At 47.9% G+C, this 24,338-nt stretch overlaps 1 protein-coding gene across 1 annotated transcript in view; it reads right to left on the bottom strand.

Moving 5' to 3' along the window:
• The window catches only part of LOC142502041 (ovostatin-like), a 178,990-nt gene extending 166,937 nt beyond the window's left edge, over window positions 1-12,053 (bottom strand). The window contains 1 exon segment of the mRNA XM_075612832.1: window positions 11,941-12,053. The gene's annotated coding sequence lies outside the window, so the exon portion shown is untranslated.
• Between the last annotated feature and the right edge of the window lie 12,285 nt (window positions 12,054-24,338).

The raw sequence follows: 24,338 nt of genomic DNA on the forward strand, positions 1-24,338 counted from the left end.
TGATCTTCTCCTTTTTTTTGCAGAAGTTCTTCGGGATTCAGGAATTAGCCAGGGGATTCGCACCTTTGTTCCCGGGGCTCTTTTAACGGACAGTCTTGTGAATAGCCACCGCGTAGGTCTCCTCCATCCTTTATTTAGGGGGTATGTCGTCGCAGTGGGCAGACAGCTATAGGCAACTTGAGCAGACAGGCAAAAAGCGAAACCCAAAACCACACACCAATCGGCGTAACAATTCCCGAGCGCAACCGTGCGCCATAGTGGGTAAGTAACAGTGGCTTATCAGCGCCTCTTCCCCTTAGCTTTGGGCGAGCCGTTTCCACCGCTCCATTCCGGCTCCAACGCCTCGGCCTCCTCCATGGCCTGTGTGGGTGCTTCCCCCAGGCCCAGTTTAGCGAGAAACTCAGGACCCTCCGTGGGTTCCTTCATCGTAATGGCCCTCCCGTTCCTAGCCACCATCAACCCGAACGGAAAGGTCCATCTGTATCTGACATTTCGGTCGCGTAGGACCTTCGTTATGGGGAACAGGTTGCGGCGTCTGAGCAGCGTAGCCGGGGAGAGATCCTGGGAGATGAGCATTTTGTTGCCCTCATAGTCCACCGCTGGTAGTGGCCTCGTTTGCCGTAGTATGGCTTCTTTGGTAGTGAAGAAGTGCAACCTTATGATAATGTCGCGTGGCTGCTCATTTTGTACCGGCCGTGAGCGGAGGGCTCTGTGGCAGCGATCTAGCGCCAGGGCTTCCTTGCTGTAGTCAGGGAGTAGGGACTCCAGCCATTTTGTAATATACTCCGTGCAGTCCCCTATCTCCTCAGGGACCCCCCGGATTCGGAGGTTGTTCTGCCTGTCGCGGTTCTCCGCATCCTCTTGTCTCTCCCGCAGCTCAATTTGTCTCTGCAAGTCCCCTGTTTTTTTGTCCGTTTTTCTAACCACTTTAATCGTCTGATCAACCTTCTTCTCTAAATCATCTGTCCTTGAGCCTAGTTTCACAACGTCCCTTTTCACCTCCTTGATTTCTGCCTGCAGGAGTAATTTTAGGTCATTGTATAGCCTTTCGAAATCGCATCTCCTGACAGGCAATAATGCTTGGCTACTGCGGCTTTCCTCCTCTCCCTCCACTTCAGTGTCAGTATCTGGGTTTGAAGCCGGCGCCATTTCCTCCATGCCCCCGCTCGAGTCAGCGCCTCCAAAGTAAGCCCTGACATCGGCTTTTTTTGTCTTTTTAAGGGAGCCTGGCTTTTTCGGAGCCATCCTGGTATGTTTATGGAGGATGCCTGCGGTTTGTGGATCAATTCCGCCGGTTTTCGGGTGTTTTTAATATGATTTTTAATGAGCGCGGCACGGAGCTAGCAACTTATGCAACCTTCCCCGTGTCCATCGCGCATGCACCTCCCCTGCTGCATGTTTTATCCCCGCGTGCTGTGAGGACGGGTCCGTCACTGTACACACTCGCACCTGCCTGTTTACCTGCCCCTACATTGCCGAGCAGAGCAGCTCCAAACAGACTGGAGAAGTCCTAACCCCCCCCCCCCTAGGTATCATTCTTAGAGGGGGAACTGTGTGTGTGTGTCTGTGCGTGTCCCTCTGGGAACACTCCCATCCGCCCCCCCCCCTGCAAAAAGCTTTCAATGAGGGAGAGAGGGAGAGACTGCAACATGACAAAGGTGATAGATCTTTATTTTAATACACATAGCTTTTCCAGTTATTAACAGTAAACCTCCCCATTAGTAATGGAGTTTATAAAGAAGAAGCTATAGGCAGAATATTAAGCACCCCTTTATTTTCTGAGGCTGGTAATGGCTGTAGTACTAGAATGAGGCAGTAGAGAACAGAAAAGTGAAAGCATGTGTGTCAACAGGTTTCTACAATAAGTGACTGGTGTGTGAGTGTTGGTTATTGGGGGAGGTAGGTTATATGCATTAGGGGGTATTATGTGTATTGGGGGGTATTTGCATTGGGGAGTTATGTCTATCAGGGGTTAGGATGTGTGTTGGGGAGATTGGGTGGTTATTATGTATATTGAGGGAGGGGGATATTGTGAGAGGATAGGGGAGAGGGTGTGAGAGAGAATCGCAGTAAGGTGAGAGAGGTGGGGGTGTAAAAGATAGAGGGGGGGAGTCTCACGAGGCAGACAACACCAGGTGGGGGAGGGGGGCAACAACAGCTGTGGACACTCTAGTCATGGGCCCCGGGAAAGTTGTCTGTGGCCTGAGTACTGGCACTTTTTTTTAATGCACTGACTAGGACTGTTGGTTAAGTAACCTTTTAATTATTCGTTTGTGCTCTACAAAATGTAATGTGAACATCCTAGTAGTTTTCCAAATATACAGTCATCCACAGGGGTATTTGAACATTAATACTACATGAGTATTTCTACATGTGATCCTATTCTTGATTATGATACCCTTCCCACTGTGGGGATGATAAAAAGTGTCGCCGGTAATTAGACAGTTACATACTGGACAGTTGAAGCACCGGTAATTTCCTGGTCTACCACCATTTAAAAAATGAGTGTGTTTGGATACATTTTCTTGTCATCTGTCAATCAGCTTATCGGCTACGTCTCTTCTTCTCGTAAAGGCTACAATAGGTGTAAAAAAAATTATGTCACCTTCTTATACAGTATATCCATCATACCCTCCAATGCGGCAGACAACACGGCCACTGAGGCCATCTTTGGCAGATCATTCCCGAACACCAGCACCAGAGTGACAATTTCTTGGAATGGTGACACCAGAACCAGCTCTGGAGTCACGGCAACCCACAGGCAGATTAGTTTCTCACCGGAGACAATGCAACCCCATAGTACTCAGTTAGTGCATACGAAATTACTAATGAGAAAGTTAAACCTCAGGACACAGCTTCCCCGGAAAACAGTGTGTGGGATCACACCAATGGGAAGGAGGAGAAGATTTTGCTGAAAAAAACAGCAGTTACTCATGTTTATAAAAGCTCTTAATTAGCAGAAAAGCATTCAAAAGTCCAAATTGAACAAAATGTGCTCATCCAACAGCAGAACATTGCTTTAAGGAAATTGTCAAAGAATATGCACTCCAATAACAATAATGAACTGGTCTGTGGCTTGGTACAACAAACAATGGGCATTTGGAGACCACAGGCACCCCCACTCACTGCATTGGCAGCAGCTGGGTCCATGGAGCCAACAACGGTTGCTATGGTCTCTAGAAACTGTACAAAGTGAGCAGAGTGAGGAGACCCTGAGGCCAGGTCCTCGCTGACTACTGTGGCGAATGCTGCAGGGACAAGAGCCGCCCCACAATGGGGCCGGGGCCGCTGTGAGTGGGGGGCACAGCGCTGCGCTGAGAGAAACTCCTGCTATCAAGAAAATTGAGATCAGGCGTCGCGACGGAGCACTAAGCCACACCCCCCGGCTGTTCAGCCAATGAGGGCGAACATGCCGGGTGACATCACAGCCATGCCCCTGTCACTCCCCCCCGTCTCTGTCTTTCCCCCTGCAGATCGGGGGACTCGGCTGCACGTGCCGCCTGTCTCGCAGATGCGTGCGCAGCGCAGGCAGCGGGGCCATAGCCTGGGAGAGAAGCAGAGGATGTGGGGTGGGGTGGTGTCTGTAGTCTGAACCTGCCGGGTGAAGTGAGAGATCTGAGTGTGGAGGATTCAGATTCCCCATTTGTCTTTTAACCTTAAATTTCTCCAAAACACCTTATCCTTTTAAAAACCAAGCACTCAAAGGCACTTCTACCTCTAAGCCACTAACTCTATGACAAATTTCACACACAGGAAGCTACTTCCTAAGTTAAACTATAGGTTACACACTTGAAACAAATGACGCTGCCGGGTCATATCACGTCACCAAGCCGACTGAATCACGGTAAGTGACGTTGCAGAGGCCTCGCGCGTGCCCCCGGCATTCAATTTAAATGCATTGGGGAAGAGTGCAGGGCCTCTGCAGCCGCCGCGCCCCCCCAAAAAAAATTGTGTGCACCCCTGGTCTACATAGACATATATATATGGGGCAGAGACTACAAATATAAGGCTTTGTCGCGCCAAATCCAAACCAATGGAGGCCAATGCGCGGGTCCAAAGTGTGCGCTGCAAGCGCACGTGAGTGCCATGGCGGCCGATGCGCAGCGAGACAAAGTTGAAGAGATGGCCGGATCAGGTGCGCGGTACAGCCAATGAGGGCGAACCGTTGACGTTACGTCATTGGCATGCCCCCCGGCATGTCCCCTATCGCACAACCCTGAAGGACACAGATCTCGGCAAGTGCAGGAGCGCGTGACATTTCATGTCCTTGGCTTAAGGCAGCAAGCTTGATTACAGACAACAGGAAGAGGAAAGGGACGACCTATAAAGGCCTTAAAAATACAGACAGCAGAGGCGCATGCGCGACGGAAAGGAGCATGGACGCATAGGTTAGGAGCTCCGTGCCTCGCTTAACAAAAAAAGAAAGCTGAAACCTAATAAACACACTCAATTAACAACCAGTCTCTGATAATAAAGCACCCACGATCCCAGGATGTCCCGAAAAGCCCCCAAGGTGTCTAAAAAGAAAGTATTGCCGGAGTACTTCGGTCGGTCAGGGACGAGTGGAGCGGGAGGGGAATGGCGCCACATTCAAATGCAGGCTCAGAAACGGAGCCGGACGGTGAAGGAGAGGAGCGGGACAACCCGGCACTGAGGCCAGTGAGACAGTGCGATATAGACAAACTATACACCAACCTTAAATACCTATTCCAGGCTGAGATCAAAGACCTGAAGAGAGAGGTGTCTGGTCTGGGGAAAAGGACAAACACCCTGGAGATTAAAATGGACCAATCGATTAGAGCAATCAAGAAACAAGATAGGAGATACACGGGCCTGCAAGAGCAAGTAAATGAATTGCGGGAGCGCCAGGAAGACTCAGAGAACAGGGACAGGCGCAATAACCTCCGGATCAGAGGAGTCCCCGAAACTGTCCTGGACTGTGAAGAGTTCATTTCACAATGGTTGGAAGCGCTGCTCCCAGATATCCCCAAAGATTGCCTGGTAATGGATAGGTGCCACAGAGCCCTAAGAGCCAAACCGCTCCTGAACGAACAGCCCAGGGATATTGTGCTCAGGTTGCACCACTATCGCACAAAAGAGGCCGTCATACACAAAACCAGACCACTACCAGTGGTGGAACACGAGGGCACGAGGATGTCCATCTTCCAGGACCTATCCCCTGCAACGTTGGCCCACCGCAGATCCTTGCTACCAATAACAAAAATCCTGAGAGAGAAGGGGGTTAGGTACAGGTGGACCTTCCCCTTCGGCCTGCAGGTAGTAAGAGGCGGTAAAGCATATACACTAAAGGAGGCGGATGGGGGGCAAGCCTTCCTTCACAAACTAGGCCTGGGAGAAGCCCCTGTGGCCGAGGATCCAGCTAGCCAGCTCCCGGAGCCCACGTGGGAGCAGCGGTCGAGGTCCCCCAGGGAGCAGAGGGACACAGAATAATCCCAAAAAAATACCATCAAGTTAAAGTTATGGCATTCGTTGGAAAACTAAGTTAAGTTGCCAGAAAAAGTACCCCCAGACCCTGCTGGTTCAGCGCCCCAAGCAAGCTCCCAGCCCCTGAAAGGAGAGAATTGAAACCCACATCTTAGGAGTTACCGGTCCTCTGAAACGAGCCACAGCAGTCACCGGACGCTAAAGCTGTAAGAACAAATAATAAACTTTCGGCCTACCTTCCTCATGGAGGCATCCCCACGCTCAAGATGGCGATGATACCTGCGTTGGCAGGAATCCACGGTGAGGCGCAGGACCCAGAAGGGAGCTGAGAGTGGAAAACAGGAGCAAGCACCCACACCTCCGCACTGATGAGATGCGCGATCCGAAATGGCGGCCGCCCGGAAGCCCGTCACAGGTTGGAACCGGAAGGAGCGGTACCATCTTGGAGAGGGCATAGAGGCGGCCCCCGGTAGCACAGACGGATGATGTCATCGTCGGGGTCAAAGCTGGATGGAGGCCCCGCGAGGTGGCTACGAGGCGCCGGATAAGCCTCACCGGCGAAAAGAAGACACCCCACCAGGCGGGAGCGGGGTTTTTGAAAGTGATTAATACATTGAGCCTGCCATAAGAAATAGGGGCGGAGGCGGTTAGACATTGAGGGCGCACAGGGAGCAATGAAGGCAGGCGGTCTGGCACAAAGATAGAGTAGGTAAAGGAGGGATAGATAGGGATAGGAGGGGCACTGGCTGAGTGGGATCAGTAAAAGGAAGACAGCATAGCAGAAGGTGTAGAAGGAGGTGAAAAAGCAGGTAGTAAGGATGGGGAACGACATAAGCAAGTGTTAGAGAACGAAAGGGAATGTGAGGAGAGAGGGAATAGGAGTAGGTAAGGAAATAGGGTAGAAGGAATGGGAAGGAGAATAGATAGAGGGGATAGTGGTGACTGGCAGAAGTGAGACTGGGGGAAGTGATGTTAGGCGGCATAGGGGGTTGAAGGACAGTGATATAGAGCGGAAGGTAAGTGGTTAGGGAGAGTAGATGAGTGGAGGGTCAGGTGCAGTTAGGAAGTGAGTAAGGGAGATAAGGAAGGTTAAGCAGAGACAGAACAAAGGAAGCCGGTAAGAGCAGCAGGAGGGATGGGTAGACAGACAGGAAACGGAAAGAGAAGGATGGCAGAGAGCTCGACAGGGGTTACAACAATAGTGGGAAGATAAAAGGGAGGGGAGTGTGCTGGGAACTGGGACATTTAAACTTTGTGGGCAGTCACTGGCAGAAAGTTAAGAGTTACGTTTCATTATTATACACAGGGGTTGAGCGAGGCAGGAGTGAGGGGAGGCGACCTGCTTCAACATCCGCATGGGCCGCGCACTAAGGAGGAGGAGGGTGGTTCTCCAAGGCCCTAGTGAAGTCCTTTGGGGCAAGACTCTGGGGGATGCCGGCACCACCCCCAAGATACTCCCAGACTGCAGGAGGAGAGTTCGGGCCCCCAAAGGCGATGACCTCGTCGAGAAGGCTACTTCGCCAAGATGGCGAGAGTCACTATGTGATATAATATGCTGTGTGTTGTTTTTGTTTTTGTATCCCCCGGTGTTCCCTTGTGTGTGTACCCCCTTCTGTGTCTCCTTAGGTGAGAGAGAGAGGTGCAATGGTACAGGGCAGAGAGGAGGCTCTGGAAACGGCCCAGCCGCCCGAGACAGGAAAAGTTCACGGCAGACACGTCGACCTACATGCATCAATGAGTAAGGAACTCAGGTTAATATCCCACAACGTTAAAGGGTTTAACAGCCCGGCAAAGCGAAGAGTCGCCTTCCGTGACTATAAACATAAAGGGGCAGAAATTCTATTCCTGCAAGAAACGCATTTCTCACAGGGCAACTGTCCCAAGTTCCTTGATAAAGACTACAAGACACACCTTCTGTCCTCCGCGAAAGTTAAAAAACGAGGGGTGGCCATTTTAATCCATAAGCGTATACCATTTGTAACCGACAAGACATTTACAGACAGGGAGGGTTGGTTCCTCATAGTATAGGGTACAATACAAGGTCTCCCTATCACTCTGGCAACTATATACGCCCCTAATAATAAGGCCACAGCTTTCTTTAATATATTCTTCGGGAAACTTAGCAAAGTGGCCAGAGGAAATATTATCGTAGCAGGGGACCTGAATAGGGCTCTACATGAGGACCTTGACAGATGCTCGACCAATAATACATCACACAGACCCGACGTACTAACAATTAAAAAAGGGTTAAGAGATTGCCAATTACTCGACATATGGAGGGAACAACATCAGGGAATGAAGGAGTATACATTCTACTCACACCCACACAACACCTATAGCAGGATTGATTACTTCCTTGTATCCAATAGAATGGTCCCCGGGGTCTCTCGCTCCGAGATCCATGATATTTCATGGTCTGACCATGCATCTATAGAGCTGCGGTGCACATTAATCCCACTAGACAGACCTAGAGCGAACTGGAAATTAAATGAGATACTGCTGAAGATCCCAGCCCATCAGGCGGAAATTGGGGAAAAGCTCAAACAATACTTTGAGGAGAATGAGGGGAGTGTGGCAACACACTCCACGCTGTGGGAGGCCCATAAGGCTACCCTCAGGGGGGTCATAATGAATCTGGCCGCTAAAAGGAAAAGAGAAAGAGAGCAAAAAATCCACAAGCTAGAAACGCAACTAGCAGAGCTTTCATCCCTTCACAAAGTAAACAAAAGTGCCCACACTCTGAGTCAAGTATTAGACACCAAAACCAGTCTTAACCTCCTCCTTTCTGCCCAGGCTGAGAAGGAATTGGCCTGGTCTCAACGGAAATTTTATGAAAAAGCAAACAAGCCTGACTCACTACTTGCCAATAAGCTAAAAAAATAAGCTTCCAAATGATCACATTCACGCAATCCGTAACCACAAGGGGGACCTTACCTCCATTCCTGGGAAAATTGTAGAGGAGTTAAAAAAAAATTATGAAACACTATACAATGGAGATAAGGTGGCCCATAATCTGAAAACAAGGAAGTCGTTAAAGACCTTCCTAAGAGAGGCATATCTACCAACTTTGGAGAGAAGTGACAGGGAGGCACTCCAGTCGGATTTCACGATGGAGGAGCTCTCTGGGGTCATAAAGGCGCTAAAACCTGCTAAAGCCCCGGGTCCGGGTGGCTTTTCAAACTTATACTACAAGAAATATATTAAAATCTTAGCCCCCAAAATGTTAAAGTTATTCAACGAAATTCTAGCAGGGGCCTCATTCCCAGCACAAATGCTCCAAGCCTCAATTTCTGTGATCCACAAACCCGGAAAGGACCCGGCAGACTGTAAGAGCTACCGGCCCATTTCACTGATTAACTCGGACATTAAAATATACTCTAAACTCATAGCCAACAGGGTGGGTAGAGTTCTTCCCGGGTTAATCCACACGGATCAGGTAGGGTTTATCGGAGGCAGGCAAGCGGCAGATAACACCAGGAGAATTATTGACCTCATTGATCTGGCCCAAAAGAAAAACATACAACCCATGGTGTTAAGTCTGGATGCTGAGTAAGCCTTTGATAGGATAGATTGGCCCTATCTAACAGAAACATTGAGAGCATTTGGCTTTGAGGGACGCCTCCTGCAGGCCATTTTTGCTCTGTATAGGAACCCCACAGCAATCGTGAGATACCAAGGTTACCCCTCAAAACAATTTGAAATCAAAAGCGGCACGAGGCAGGGGTGCCCGCTGTCGCCCTTGCTGTTCGCCTTATGCATAGAACCCTTAGCAGCACACATCAGAAATAACCCAGATATCTCTGGTATCCTAATAGGGGACCAAATGCACAAAGCCGCGTTATATGCGGACGATGTCATTCTTACGTTAGCCAAACTTCTCACGTCTCTCCCAAACATATTCAATATCCTGGGTAAATTCAATCAAATCTCGGGGTTTAAGATCAATCAGTCTAAATCGGAAGCCCTCAATATCAATCTACCAAAAGAAGTTGAAAAGCTGATTGACCTCAATTTTAATTTCAAATGGCAACCCTCCGCTATCAAATACTTAGGGGTTTATCTCACGAGGGATTACAAAACATTATATAAAGCTAATTTTCCCAGGGTCATAAAGACATTGGGAGAGGATCTCAGGACCTGGATGAAAGGGAGTATTTCCTGGATTGGGAGGATACACAGCGTGAAAATGAACCTCCTCCCAAAGATGTTATATCTTTTCCAGAGTCTTCCTATCCCTTTGGCACAGGCGGGCATTCTCTCCCTACAGTCACAAATAATGAAATTTTTTTGGAATAAGAAAAACCCCAGAATCTCTAAGGGAATATTAAAGGAGGAGGTCTAGCGGTGCCTTGCTTGCAGGCTTATTACAAAGCAGCCCAATTAGGGCAGATTCTCCAATGGCACACTGACTCAAGCTTACGGAGATGGGTAGAGTTGGAGAGGAAATGTTGTGCACCAATTGAAATCCGAAACTTAATCTGGCTACCCAAAGGAGGGGTACGGAAGATGGAAATACCGCTGCAGACCATGGTCAACCCATTAAAAGTTTGGGAGGCCAGGAAATTTCGATGTCAGCTGACTACCAGAACGTCATTAATGACGCCAATTGTGGGCAATCCAGACTTCGCTCCAGACCTGAATAGCAAAAACTTCTTGATTTGGACTCAGAAGGGGTTAACCCGTCTTAAAGATCTGGAGGGCATTACGACCATACAATCCTCTGATCAAATTAAATCCTCTAAAAATATCCCAAACAGCGAATTCTTTAGGTATCTCCAGATCAGAGATTTCTATAATAAAACGCCAATTAGACTGGCACGTACAAATTTTGAGCAGGGATCCGGACACAAGGGGACTTACATCTAGAATGTACAGGGAAGTAATATGCCCGACGAAGCCCAATGAAGACAGACTGTGCTACATGAGACGCTGGGAAGAGGACTTAGGGAAGACATTAGAGGACGAGGAGTGGGACAGAATTATACAGGCAGCTGCAAAAAGTTCAATCTGTACCACATTAAAGGAAAACGCATATAAAGTCCTGATGCGGTGGTATTACACCCCAACCCACTTAGCTAAATTTGTGAGAGGCTACTCCCCTCTCTGTCCTAAACAATGTGGGGAGGAGGCGGATCTGCGACACATGCTGTGGTCCTGCGCAAGAGTGGTCCCTATTTGGGAATAGATTAGAGACTGGATTCAGCGGATTCTCGGTTTGGAGATCCCCCTGGACCTGTGGGTGTTCCTACTGGGCAGGCGGATCCAGGGAATGTCATATGCAGCGCATAAATTGATCGTGCATTTTGCAACAGCCACGAGATGCGAGATCGCAACATTATGGAAGCAGCAAGAAATCCCAATTATCCTTAAGATCAGAAACAGGATTTGGCATGTCTGCAGGATGGAACAATTAACAAGTTTGGTTAATGACTCCGGCACAAATTACCTAAAAGTCTGGGCACCATGGTTGGCCCAGTTAGACATCCCAGGGGTGGATGCCACCACGATTTTGCACTAATATACACAGTTCTCCTTTGACGGTCAGATAGGAGACTGGATGTAGAGACCTACGGTTAATGGACAGCCCCATGTGTTTAGCCTAGGAAGGAGGACACAATAGAAGGTCTTGATACAGTCGGCGACGGTCTGGTCGGCATATCGATACTTTCAACTACGATCAAAAAAGACAGAAACACTCTCCCCCCCCCCTCTTTCCCCCCTTCCCCCCCACCCCAGTTCCCTCGTCTTGTTAGTCCCGTCGTATCTGTGTATTCGTCTGTAGATGTGCGTTCGTATTGTTCATAAATGTGTTTGCCTATAAGTGGAACTGACATAATGGGCTGTGACACAGGGGCTTATGCAGAGAGGTACGGTAAGGACAATTTCGCCAGGTTTGTGACAAAAATGTCCGCATTCAAAGAGTTCGTGGCGAGACCTTGGCGGGAAAAGTCAAATCCGCCAGAATTATGTAGTTTCCAAAATTATTAGCCAGACGGGTTGCGAGAAGCTTGATTTCCCCATTTTAAAAACACGCACTATTCCAGTAGCTCCGATGCGCATGTACGCGCCAATCGGAGCTACTATATGGCGCGTTTGTGTAAAATTTTGCCCGCCAGCAAAAGTTGGCTTTATGGTGGCCAAATACCGCGCGTCTCTGAATGTCAAGTTTCACGCCAAGTGAAACTTGCCAAATTAACAATTTACTGCACCCCGGGCTACCGGAGTACCCTGCATAGGACGAAATTAAATGCCAATCCTGTGGCGAATTTATTGCCGTTAAGCCTTTCTGGTACGTACCTCTCTGCATAAGCCCCACAATGTTTGCACGTGTATCTTCCAATAAAAATTTAAGTTGAAACAAAAAAAAAAAATACAGACAGCAGAAGAGCGCACAGACATACCACAATAGTGCAGTACCTTTTACTGTTAAACAGCAAAGGATTAAAATAATCACACAAAAGTGGATATATAAGCCAATACATGTGTTGCAATTACCAAAAAGAGTCTTTATATCAGCATGTAGATGCAGACGGGACACATTTCACAGTGGCAAAGTAAAAAAAAAGTCTGCAACTATGTTGCAATTACCAGACTGAGTCACTTAGCATGTACAGTAGGTTAGAAACCCAGTATCCCCGCGTCTCGCAGCCTGCAGCAGCCTCCTCTGCTCTCAGCAACCAGTCAGCCTTCCACTCCACGTGCTCCTGTTACCTTGGTGATGACAGCTGATGACGTCACCGCAGGCTGACTAATCTCGGGACTCCTTTGTTCTGCTTGCTGCTCTGCTCTGTTCTGCTCTGCTTGCTGCTCTGCACTGTTCTGCTCTGCTTGCTGCTCTGCACTGTTCTGCTCTGCTCTGCTCTGTTTGCTGCTCTGCTCTGTTTTGCTCTGCTCTGCTCTGCTTGCTGCTCTGTTTGCTGCTCTGCTCTGTTTTGCTCTGCTCTGTTTGCTGCTCTGCTCTGTTTTGCTCTGCTCTGCTTGCTGCTCTGCTCTGCTTGCTGCTCTGCTCTGCTGCTCTGCTTGCTGCTCTGCTCTGCTGCTCTGCTTGCTGCTGAACGTTGCTCTGGAAAAGTCTTCATTTTCAGGAGACTTGTGCTCGCTTCCTGAGGAGTTATCATAGACCTCAGCACAGGAGTTTTTACAGGGATTTCATTTATCCCAATCAGGTGATGAAGGAAATGATTGTAATTGAGTTTATGTCCACACACAGAGGATTGTGCCTGGATGTATAACTTGCTAAGTGTATGAAGTTATGGTACACACGTGATTATACATTGTTCTCATTAGTACAAGTAATGTTACAACGGAGGAATCTTTAACTGGCAGCAAAACGACAGTTAAACTAGTGGTCTGTTTTTGGGGATAAATGGCAAAGTGGGGGAACATCAAAAGAAGAGGCTGTAGTGCTACGTCGGCAGGCGATAGCCCCAGGGATAGAGTAAGGCTGGGGCCGGCGATAGCCCCAGGGATAGAGTAAGGCTGGGGCCGGCGATAGCCCCAGGGATAGAGTAAGGCTGGGGCCGGCGATAGCCCCAGGGATAGAGTAAGGCTGGGGCCGGCGATAGCCCCAGGGATAGAGTAAGGCTGGGGCCGGCGATAGCCCCAGGGATAGAGTAAGGCTGGGGCCGGCGATAGCCCCAGGGATAGAGTAAGGCTGGGGCCGGCGATAGCCCCAGGGATAGAGTAAGGCTGGGGCCGGCGATAGCCCCAGGGATAGAGTAAGGCTGGGGCCGGCGATAGCCCCAGGGATAGAGTAAGGCTGGGGCCGGCGATAGCCCCAGGGATAGAGTAAGGCTGGGGCCGGCGATAGCCCCAGAGATAGAGTAAGGCTGGGGCCGGCGATAGCCCCAGGGATAGAGTAAGGCTGGGGCCGGCGATAGCCCCAGGGATAGAGTAAGGCTGGGGCCGGCGATAGCCCCAGGGATAGAGTAAGGCTGGGGCCGGCGATAGCCCCAGGGATAGAGTAAGGCTGGGGCCGGCGATAGCCCCAGGGATAGAGTAAGGCTGGGGCCGGCGATAGCCCCAGGGATAGAGTAAGGCTGGGGCCGGCGATAGCCCCAGGGATAGAGTAAGGCTGGGGCCGGCGATAGCCCCAGGGATAGTGTAAGGCTGGGGCCGGCGATAGCCCCAGGGATAGAGTAAGGCTGGGGCCGGCGATAGCCCCAGGGATAGAGTAAGGCTGGGGCCGGCGATAGCCCCAGGGATAGAGTAAGGCTGGGGCCGGCGATAGCCCCAGGGATAGAGTAAGGCTGGGGCCGGCGATAGCCCCAGGGATAGAGTAAGGCTGGGGCCGGCGATAGCCCCAGGGATAGAGTAAGGCTGGGGCCGGCGATAGCCCCAGGGTTAGAGTAAGGCTGGGGCCGGCGATAGCCCCAGGGATAGTAAGGCTCGGGCCGGCGATAGCCCCAGGGATAGAGTAAGGCTGGGGCCGGCGATAGCCCCAGGGATAGAGTAAGGCTGGGGCCGGCGATAGCCCCAGGGATAGAGTAAGGCTGGGGCCATGGTGCTTCCGCCCGTGTGGAGGCGTGCACCGCCGTGACGCCACCCACTTGAAGCGTTTTTGCGTTTTTGCGGGCCATGGTACGCGTGCCATCCGTGGGTGTGTCTAGGGGCGGGCCAGTGACGTCACGGAGCTGGTTCACCCTCATTGGGCCTCTCGCGCCAAGAAATTAATTTGAACTGATTTCTTGCGCAACGTGCGCCCACTTCCACCCACATGCCGCATGGACGCGAACACTGCCGTCTGTTCGCTCAGCGGTCTGCGGTACCATCGCCCCAGCCTAAATCATTCCCTTGAATTAAATGGGACCCAAATGGGAATATATGAAAATGGATGATTGGATAAATGAATAATAATATTATTAATGAATAAAAGTGATAAATGAAGTATATGGTGTGAAAAAGAGATACATGAGCAGATACCACAATGCAAAGGAACAGAGTAAAAAGGGTGTGAAAGGGGGGCTGTGGATAAAAAGAACACAGGTATAAAAGGGCTATAGAGTAAGGGGAAGTGTGGCACACAAATAAAATACTTATATATAAAAATGGGCCTTTATAAATAGAAAATGATAAAACAAAGCGGAGTAGGTTAGGGGAGCCAGGAAGAGCAAATACATTTATGATATAGTATGTATAATAAATATGAAAAAACTAAAAAATGGTAATAAATTAATGATTAAATAAAATATCAGTATAAAAAAATACATAAAATAATAATAATGAATGTTAAAAATGTATTTAAAAAATGATGATAAAAAAAACGGAGAAGAGATCTATTTCTCTATGAAGGCTGCCAAATCAATGTCTATATTTAGAGCCTGTGGTGTAAGAGTGTTTACTAGTGTATCCATTTTCATGCCTAAAGGGTTTTGGTTATGACTGGCTGCTAATGGAGAACAGGGTGCCAGTGATGAAGTAATCAGCCTCAGATAAGATCCCCATAGAAAAAGTAGCAAACAAATAACTGTCCTGGTGGCAGGCAGAACTCCAGCCTGGAATGTGGCAGGCAGGCAGAACTCCAGCCTGGAATGTGGCAGGCAGGCAGAACTACAGCCTGGAATGTGGCAGAGGCCAGGGTTCCAGACTCACCATGTACAATGCTGATATTACTCCCTCCCTCCAATGGGCATCTTCCGAACGATCTTTTTCCTGACTTGGCAGGATATCTTTGGTGATATTCTTCTCTGGCTTCCAGGATCTCTCTCTCTTCTGGACCATAGCCCATCAACTGTACCAGGTACTGAATCTTTCCTCTTGAAATTTGAGTCCAGGATCTTTTTGACCACAAAATCTTCCTCGCATCAACCTGGAAGGGATCAGGAGGTTGAAGGATGCATCAAGAAAAATGATTTACTCCAGAAGTGTTTCAACAGGGAGACATGGAAAACAGGATCTACTTTCATGGTATTCAAGAGCTCTAGATGAAAGAACGGGATGTATTCAGATAGTAACCCAGGATGTCTGAAGCAAGAGTGGATCTCAATCCCTGGTACAGTGAGGCGAAGAGCGAAGGTAAAACGGGGTAACTAGCAGGGCAGGAAGCAAAGTAGCGTCATTGGGTTTACAGGCAGGGTTCCAAGGAAGACTGCGAAAAAGGAACAGGACTGGGATGGGGACATGAATTGGACTCAGGAAACAAAAGGAGAAAGCCATTTTACAATAAAAGGAACTTTAATAATACTATTAATACAAATACAAATCAAAACAAGCAAAAACAGGGAATCGGCAGAAGACAAGCAGAGGAAAGGTAAGGGTCAGTAGCAATAAACACAGGCAAGGCAGGGACAGCAAAGGAAGGTTTGTAAGGCAGAGGCAGAAGACAGAGGAAGGGTGCTGGAAAGTGACAGAGAGAAGTTCTCCGGGCAGCAGTACCAGTGTATGAGCTGGGGAACTGCAGGCAGAGCTAGAGCTTATATTAAATGTCAGGGATATCCCTGACTGGCTGATTCCCAGAGTAGAATGGAAACAACTTCAGAATATGGACATAAATTGTACTCCCCTGTCAGATACAATTACATCTGGTACACCGTGAAGGCTAAAAATTCCCTGGATGATCAAATCTGCAGTCTTGTCTGCTGTAGGGAGAATTTGGGTGGTGATGAGTGACTCATCTTAGTGAGAAGATCTACAGTACCACTACCAAGATGGTATTGTTCCCTCTGGATGGAGGCAATTCTACTATGAAGTCAAATGGGAAGTCAAGCGATGTTGACTTCTCCTTCGGAACGGATTGGTCCTCGAAGATTGTCCACTTACATTGCTTCAGCTTCTCGTGCTGGGAAAACTACCGTTCTTAAAACCCTTGAAGTTGTGGAAGTTGTGGAACTTCTTAAGCCAGTGCTGACCGAGGTGAAACCTTGAACAGAAAACAGAAAAAAAGTGCGCTACTAGATAATATTCAAAAGTAAGTGATTGAGTGAATAACTACCACACTACAAAGTATACAGCTCTGTGATTATAAATGGTTAACATCAACCTCTAATAGTATAGTGAGGACGTCTGCTGCTGCTGATATCAGAGTGGCTCGGCACCCCTATATAACAGTGAACAACAAGAAATACAGCACACAACGCATATAGTGAAGTAAGTTCAATAAAAAATATATATTAGGTAAAGGTGATATATCTACGTACATCAAGTGAAGTCAAACAGGCATTTCATGTTCTCTGACATGTTACCAGATGCCAGGGAGCAACCGGCAGCCGCAGGAACAGTCTCTCACTCTGAACCCTCAGATGGTTCCTGACCGGAGCTCCTGGGACGTGTTCAACGTAGGTAGGTGGCTCCTTCCAGAGTGGCACTATGGATCCTCCTTCGTCTGGCCATTTGCTTCAGTGGCAAAGAACTCCAATGTAGGGAAAAAAATAGTCCACAATCTCTTGCTGACAGCTGGTTTCCTGAGGAAGTAGCTTTGTGCTATGAAACGCGTAGGATTAAGATACTACAGCTGACTTCTTACGAGACAAGGTTATCTCTAAGTGGATAGATTCATTCCTCAAGCTGCGGCAAGCTTTGCTTTCCATCACGTGCTGCACTGATCCAGCTCACAACAATCACTGCCTGGAGGTTCACTGGTGATTACGCTAAGCTCTCCTATCCACATATGCCCATTTTTCTTTAAAGATGTTACCATTCATTTTCACAAACATAAATACTAAAAAATTTAATACAGTCCAACCAGGTCAATGTCCATATTCAGTCCTTTTTGTGAGGTAACCATTTCTGTTCTTCTTAATACAAGGACCTCGGTGGTTTCACCAATGCATTTGTAGTTTATTTTGTGCAGTTGTTCCCAATCCATATGGCACAGTTCAGCAATGTACCTACACTACCGACACACTTTATTGAAGTGTGGTCGGTACCGCAAGCCGGGAAATCTCCCGGCTTGCTAGTGGCCGCCCCTCGGCGTGCCGCGCGTCATAGACGCGCGGTCACGCGTCATCGGGAGCGTGCGCCCCCTGCACGCGTGTCCAGGGGCTCCCCGAGGGAGCCCTGGTGTCCCGCGATCGCGGGACAGCGGCAGGGGGTTCCGGGGGACCCGGCGGACCCGGCAGCGGTAGGGAGAGCGCCCCGATCGGAGGGCGCTCTTCCGCTGCTTCGGCGCGCGCCCGTCACACTCGGGCGCGCGCCAGGCTACTGCTGCGGCACAGAACGGGCAAATGCTCGAATAAACTGTGCCGCAGCAGTATGTTAATAGAAGAATAGCCATATAGCAGCAGTGACATCCACAGACAACCTTAGTTGCAACATCTTCAGAGAATCCATCAATGCTTTAAATCTATGTTCTTCCATTAGCCCACAACTCTTCTTCTGGTGATCAGGTTACATCAAAGTATTAAGTATCATTCATACAGGACAACACTCAATCAATACCCTACATTTCTTTTTGAGGATAGGAAAGCAATCTCAGCTAACATTTTCTTACCACAACATGCACATATGTATATTACTACCGATATCAAAATAATCTCAATTACAATAATCATAATAATAGGATGAATCAAAAAAATCCAAAATTGCAGAAGCAATTGAACTTGAACCAAATAAACTTTCAACCCATTTTTTTCATGCATAACTTTAACTTATACCGTATCAGCTTTAAAGCTGCAGTTCAGTCAATATCCTGCATGTGTGTTTTTTTTAAATAAATCAGTTCTGTAGTAAGAAAAAATACTTTTAGCATTTTCTGTTTTTAAAAAAACAACTTTGAAAGACCAATTTTCTTGTATTCCATTTTAACAAGCATTTGCTAAGGCACTGCCCCTTCATGTCCTGTCACAAGCCCTGGCACACCCCTTTGTCAGCCCTGCCCTCCCTCTAGCACATGTCAGTGCAGGAGTGCACATGAATATTCATGAGCTTCCACTGAGAGAAAGAAGCAGAAGAAAAACAGATCCCTTCACTAATGATGTCACCAAATTTCGCCGATCAATACATGGAGAACGAATTGACCTGCAGCTATACAGTTCTTTAGGTAATTAGAGATTGCACACATGAAACTATTAAAGTAAAAAAATAAATTTAAAAAAAAAGACTAACTGCAGCTTTAATTTGCAATGTCTTTTGTATGACATTTGGTGTATTCTGTAAATTAAAACATATACACCCATGCCCCAAATAGAACATTTTGTTAGTTACTTCAATTGGAGTAATAGTTCAATGACATTCTGTTGAATGTAACCAACAATCCTTCAATATAATTAATTGATATGGCATACATAATTACAGCATGTCCTTGATGATTACACATGTAACCCTCTCTGCCCGGCTCTTATGGATTTTACATCAGTATCTGTATTATTAACTACTCAGGAGGCATTACCTTGTTCAGTGTGCTGTATGCGTGCAGGCTGGGTGGTGGTAAGCAAAGATGGGTGCCAGGAACTCTATTCATTCAAACAGCAGCTTTATTAGCAGACTGATACCGCCTGACATTTATAAAGCACTTCACATAAAGTATAGTCACTTGAGTATCCCTGGTCTGTACTGTCTGTGCTGCTCCCCTACTGTAGCTGTCCTAGGGATGTGCTGAGGCTTTAGTTTTTTAAGTTACCTAGCAGATACCTCTCCTTGATAACATCGGCATCGCTCCATTTTATGTGGGCCCCTCGAAGGGCCTTATAACAATGCCTCACTCTTTATGCAGGCAGTACTAACATCATGGATAATAGGGTGAGAATCAGCTACTGTATACACCCTACAAATGGGCTGATCCTGCTGTGTCCCCGGGCTCCATATTGAGGAACCCCATTTAGGTATAGCCTTCCTCTATGTGAATCAAGAGAGTTGTACGGAGTATGCTAGACACACTATCTGATTAGGACACTGTCCCTATCTATAAAACAATAAAGGAGATCCTATTCCAACCCTATCTGCACACTAGACACTATTTACACATTGAGGTAATTCTCTCTTAAATTCAGGGATTAATTGTGTGTTCAGATAACATTGTAACACTGATTCTGTTGTGTATTAGATTATGTGTTGCAAGCATGTTACTATATTAAGGGATTACCTCAGACTGTTTTAATATTGGAGTCTTAGATACTAGAATACAATTATTACCTTTTTTATATGCTAGAGAGTGCTCTTTTGGCTTACGTTCCTCTTGGTGAGATATAGATATATATGTCACGGGAGACCAGTACTTTTACACCGAAACCACCGGGATCACTAGCACCAGACAAGACAAGGTAGTTGAATAAAATGAGATTTATTCTGGCACACAAGCTGAAGAAACAAAGATGTACAAAACAAGATACAATACCAACTGGGGGCCTGGGGAGTAGACTCTAGCCTCGCTTGGTGCAGGGGTCTGCTTCAAGAAGGCTTGCCCTGTCCGCCTCTCGTCCAGTAGAGTGCTGATCACACTGCAGCCCCCATGACATGTATCTCTACTGTAGCTGGTCACAGTCAAGATCCAAACTCCTTCACAGAATGTCTCTCAATCTCTCAGTTAGTCTCATCTACAGTGCCTCTTATATAGCCCTCGGTGGCTTTCCTTTACACGAGACAGGGGCTGCTGGCCTATCAGAGCAGACTTGATTGTCCACTCTTTCCCACTTACCAAATGTCTTTAACACCTCCATGCTCCCAGCCTTTGTCTCAATATAGATATTTCTCTGCAGGAACCTCAGCTGATTAAATCACAGAGTCCACTCCATAGAAATGTACACATGCAAATCACATTACAAATCTGCTATCTTAGAAATTAGTGCATTTAGTCACATAATACCATTTACACTTTACAGTGCTCACTCCCAAATCACATCACAGAACAATGTTGATTCACTAAACTGGGGGATTGCATTTATAGGGAATAAATTATTTTGGAATACATTCTCACATACATAGTGCATTATACATTCCCTGTTCTCCCCCAGATATTAAAGTGCATTTGGCCAAAATAAGCTGTAAGGATCCACGCTGCGGGTACACCCGCTTCCAGCGCCTCCTTACCTTTGCTCCATGCATCCCGTTTCTCTCTCGGGTCCTACCTTCCGCACCTTCACTGCGGCATTTATCGACTCCGGCACGGGAGGAAATTTCATGGACCAAACCTTCTCTAAACAGAACCAGATTCGACTCGTTAGGAAGAAGTCTCCCATTGCCTTGGTTGGGATCGACGACCGTCCGCTCACCCCGGCATACATTTCCTTGGAGACTTGCCCAATCACCCTTTCCTCTCACTCCCATAAGGAGACCTTGGCCTTTGATGTAATCCACGCTCCCGGAACTCCAGTCACTCTAAGCTTACCTTGGTTGCAGAAGCACAATCCTCTCATCAACTGGACATCCCAAAGACCCTATTACTTGGAGGTCAAGGTCAGAGGAGCCATCGCCACCAGCCATACTTCCACCTCGACTGCTGGCCAATACCTTTGTTCCTGAGTGTTATGCCGATGCTGCCCGCAGACCAGACCCGTCCCCTAAGCTGAAGGGGGAAGTGGTAATACACGCACCCGCAGCAAAGGGAGCGTGTCCGGAGTGTGGTATGAAGCGTTGCCAGGCCAGGTGTAGTAAGGTAGACAATACTTGCCGGTACCGGTTGTAGAGATAGAGTGATGAATGCCTTGCCGAGGTCAGGGAGTGGAGAGTGGAGATAGGTCATAGTCCAAGCCGTGTTCAAGGGGTTACCAGAGTGAGCATTGTCCAAGGAGTGCCGAGATCGAGAGCCAGAGGGGGTAGTCGTAAAAGCCGCGTCAGAACCTGTGAAAACACTAAGAGAATCCAGAAGTACTTCCATACAGAGACTATGTCGAGCAAAGACTGAGAGCAGAGAGGAGCTAGATAAAGCAGGAAGGTCCAATTAGGAACGGAGGCGGGACAGGAAGAGCTACAGAGAGACACTGCAGATTGGTGCAGGCATAACAGGCCAGGTGAGTCTTGTTGGTAACCTGAGTATGCTCGTGCATTTCTGCCCTCCAAACCGCATGGTCTAGGATTCAGTCTACCCTTCTCGACTCCTCCCGCAGATCGAAACTACAGGCCGATCGTCGTCGTCGTTCGGCGCCCAGTTACAAGCCAGGGGATTTGGTATGGCTCTCCTCTAAGAATATCCGCCTCAAGGTACCCTCTCCAAAATTGGCACCTAAGTTCCTGGGTCCCTTCCCTATTAGTGAACAAATCAATCCTATGGCATTTCGGCTTCAACTACCACACAGTATGAAGATTCCCAATGTCTTTCATGTGCCCCTCTTAAAACCATTCATCATCAGTCACTTCTTTCTGGATCAGACTCGTAAACCGGACCCCATTACTGTCCAAAATAACGAGGAATACGAAGTTCACTCTCTTTTGGATTCTCGCCTATCCAGCGGCGAGCTCCAGTTATTGGTGCAGTGGAAGGGCTTTGGCCCTGAAGAGAGATCCTGGGTACCTTTAATTCATGCCCCGGCTCTTCTTAAGTCCTTCAGGGAAATGTTTCCAGAGAAACCGTTCATGGAGCGTCCTGAGGCCGCTCTTGAAGAGGGGGGTACTGTCAGGAATCGGCGTTCTCCACGCTCCCCACAGAGAGCACTCACTTCCCTCGGCGATTCCTCTTCTCAGCGCCGGGCGCGCCCAAACCCTCCCACGCGCACACCTGCACCATCCACTGGCTCGGTCGACACGTGTACACGCGTTACGGAGCGTACTCAGTCTGCACACTCTTCTTTCCGACCCCCGGACCTCAGGCTCCGCCCCCGCAAGCCGCACGGGCATACTCAGGTTACCAACAAGTCTCGAATGGATGAAGAGAAGCTTGTGGGGAGCACAGGTATCACCATATATATGCAAAAGAGAAAATATAATAGTGTGGTATATCTAAACAAGTACAGCAGTCAAAACAGGAATCATGAATGGGAACTCACATTCTGCCAGTTGTAATTCAGCATTGGAATAGCAATAGATGCAGTAGATGGATTCAGCACTGTATGGGGGGGGGTCTGGCTTGTAGACTCTCCCTGATGTCAGCAGGACAAACCCTCAATGGAATGAAAATAGACAACTCTAGTGCAACATTGTATGTTCACTGATGATATATTGAAAATAGGCAATTAACAACGCACTTACTGCTGTGGCAGACTTTATTCTAACAAATCACCGGTTTGTACCTGGCAGGTTCCTGGAATGTGACACTGTTCACCTGGAGCATGCCGCGTTCCCAGCCAGGGGTGATGCCCGGCTGACGCGCGGCTGATGTGTTAATTTAAAATGGTTCAGGATTTATTAGGCTGCAATGCTTCGCGTGTCCGCCAGATGGCATAAATGCATGAAATGTAATGCAGTATATATATATATATATATATATATACTGTACAGTATATATATATATATATATATACTGTATAACAACAACCCCTATAACCCCTAACATACAGTACTGTACACATACAGTACTGTATATGCACATCATGATACTATGGACCGGCGGGGGCGAGATGTGTTTGCAGCAGAGAGAGATCCGCTGCTCTCTCTGCGCAAACATCGGCACATTAAAAATTATTTAAAATTCATTTTTATTCATAGTGTAGATGTGCAGGGGGTCTCCAGAGCTGAACTGCGTTGGTTTCAGGTCGGGGGACCCCCTGCTCCCCGAGATACAGCCCCCTTTATGAGGTGCCGGTATCCCTCTGCGTTTCAAGGTCCCGATCACGTGACCGCGACCTGTAAACAAAGCAGAAGGATACCGGCAACCCCTAAAGGGGCCTGTATCTCGGGGAGCAGGGGGTCCCCGGACCTAAAACCAAAACGTTTCTGCTCCGGAGACCCTCTGCACATCTACACTGTGAATAAAAAACATATATAAATAAACACTCGTTCCTTACCTTAGCGGCTATGTGCTACGGTAATGAAGCAGCATTTGTGTATTTTAATAATATTGTACATTGAGCAGGGGGTTCCCTGAGCCAGAAATGAATGCTCAGGGAACCCCCTGCTCCTGCACAATATTATTAAAAATACAGAAATGCTGCTTCATTACCATAGCGTATAGCCGCTAAGGCAATGAAGGGGTTAACCCACCGTGCCCGCTTTATTGTGGGTAGCGGGGGTGGGTGAAGGGGGTATTTGGCCCTTGGTGTGAGTTTAGGACTTGCGGGGGGTAGCGGGTGCACTTAACCCCTTCACGACCGTAGCAGTTAATACCGCTACGGTCATGAAGGGGTTAAGCCCTCCCGCTACCCCCCGCAAGCCCTAAACAACCACCGTTGGGGCTAATACCCCCTTCACCCACCCCCACTACCCACAATAAAAAAAAACTCACACACTGCAGCCGCCAAAAAATAAAAAAATAAATCTAAATAAATAAATAAATGACTATAAATAAATACATTTGAAATACATTTTTATTTATAGTGTAGATGTGCAGGGGGTCTACGGAGCTGAACCGCATTGGTTTCAGGTTGGGGGACCCCCTGCTCCCCGAGATACAGGCCCCTTTATGAGGTGCCGGTATCCCTCTGCGTTTAAAGGTCTCGATCACGTGACCGCGGCCTGTAAACCAAGCAGAGGGATACTGGCACCCCCTAAAGGGGCCTGTATCTCGGGGAGCAGGGGGTCCCCGGACCTAAAACCAAAATGTTTCTGCTCCGGAGACCCTCTACACATCAATAAAGAATCGTTCTTTATCTTAGCGGCTATGTGCTATGGTAATGCAGCAGTATTTGTGTATTTTAATAATATTGTACATTGAGCAGGGGGTTCCCTGAGCCAGAAATTAATGCTCAGGGAACACCCTGCTCCTGCACAATATTATTAAAAATACAGAAATGCTGCTTCATTACCATAGCGTATAGCCGCTAAGGCAATGAAGGGTTGAGGCAGAATAAACAATAAATACATTACATACATTTTTTTAATGTGCGTTTTAAACCTCCCTGCCTTCACTGTAATCTATGTAAAAAAAACCT

This window comes from Ascaphus truei, chromosome 8 (assembly GCF_040206685.1).
Source record: "Ascaphus truei isolate aAscTru1 chromosome 8, aAscTru1.hap1, whole genome shotgun sequence".
NCBI lineage: Eukaryota > Metazoa > Chordata > Amphibia > Anura > Ascaphidae > Ascaphus > Ascaphus truei.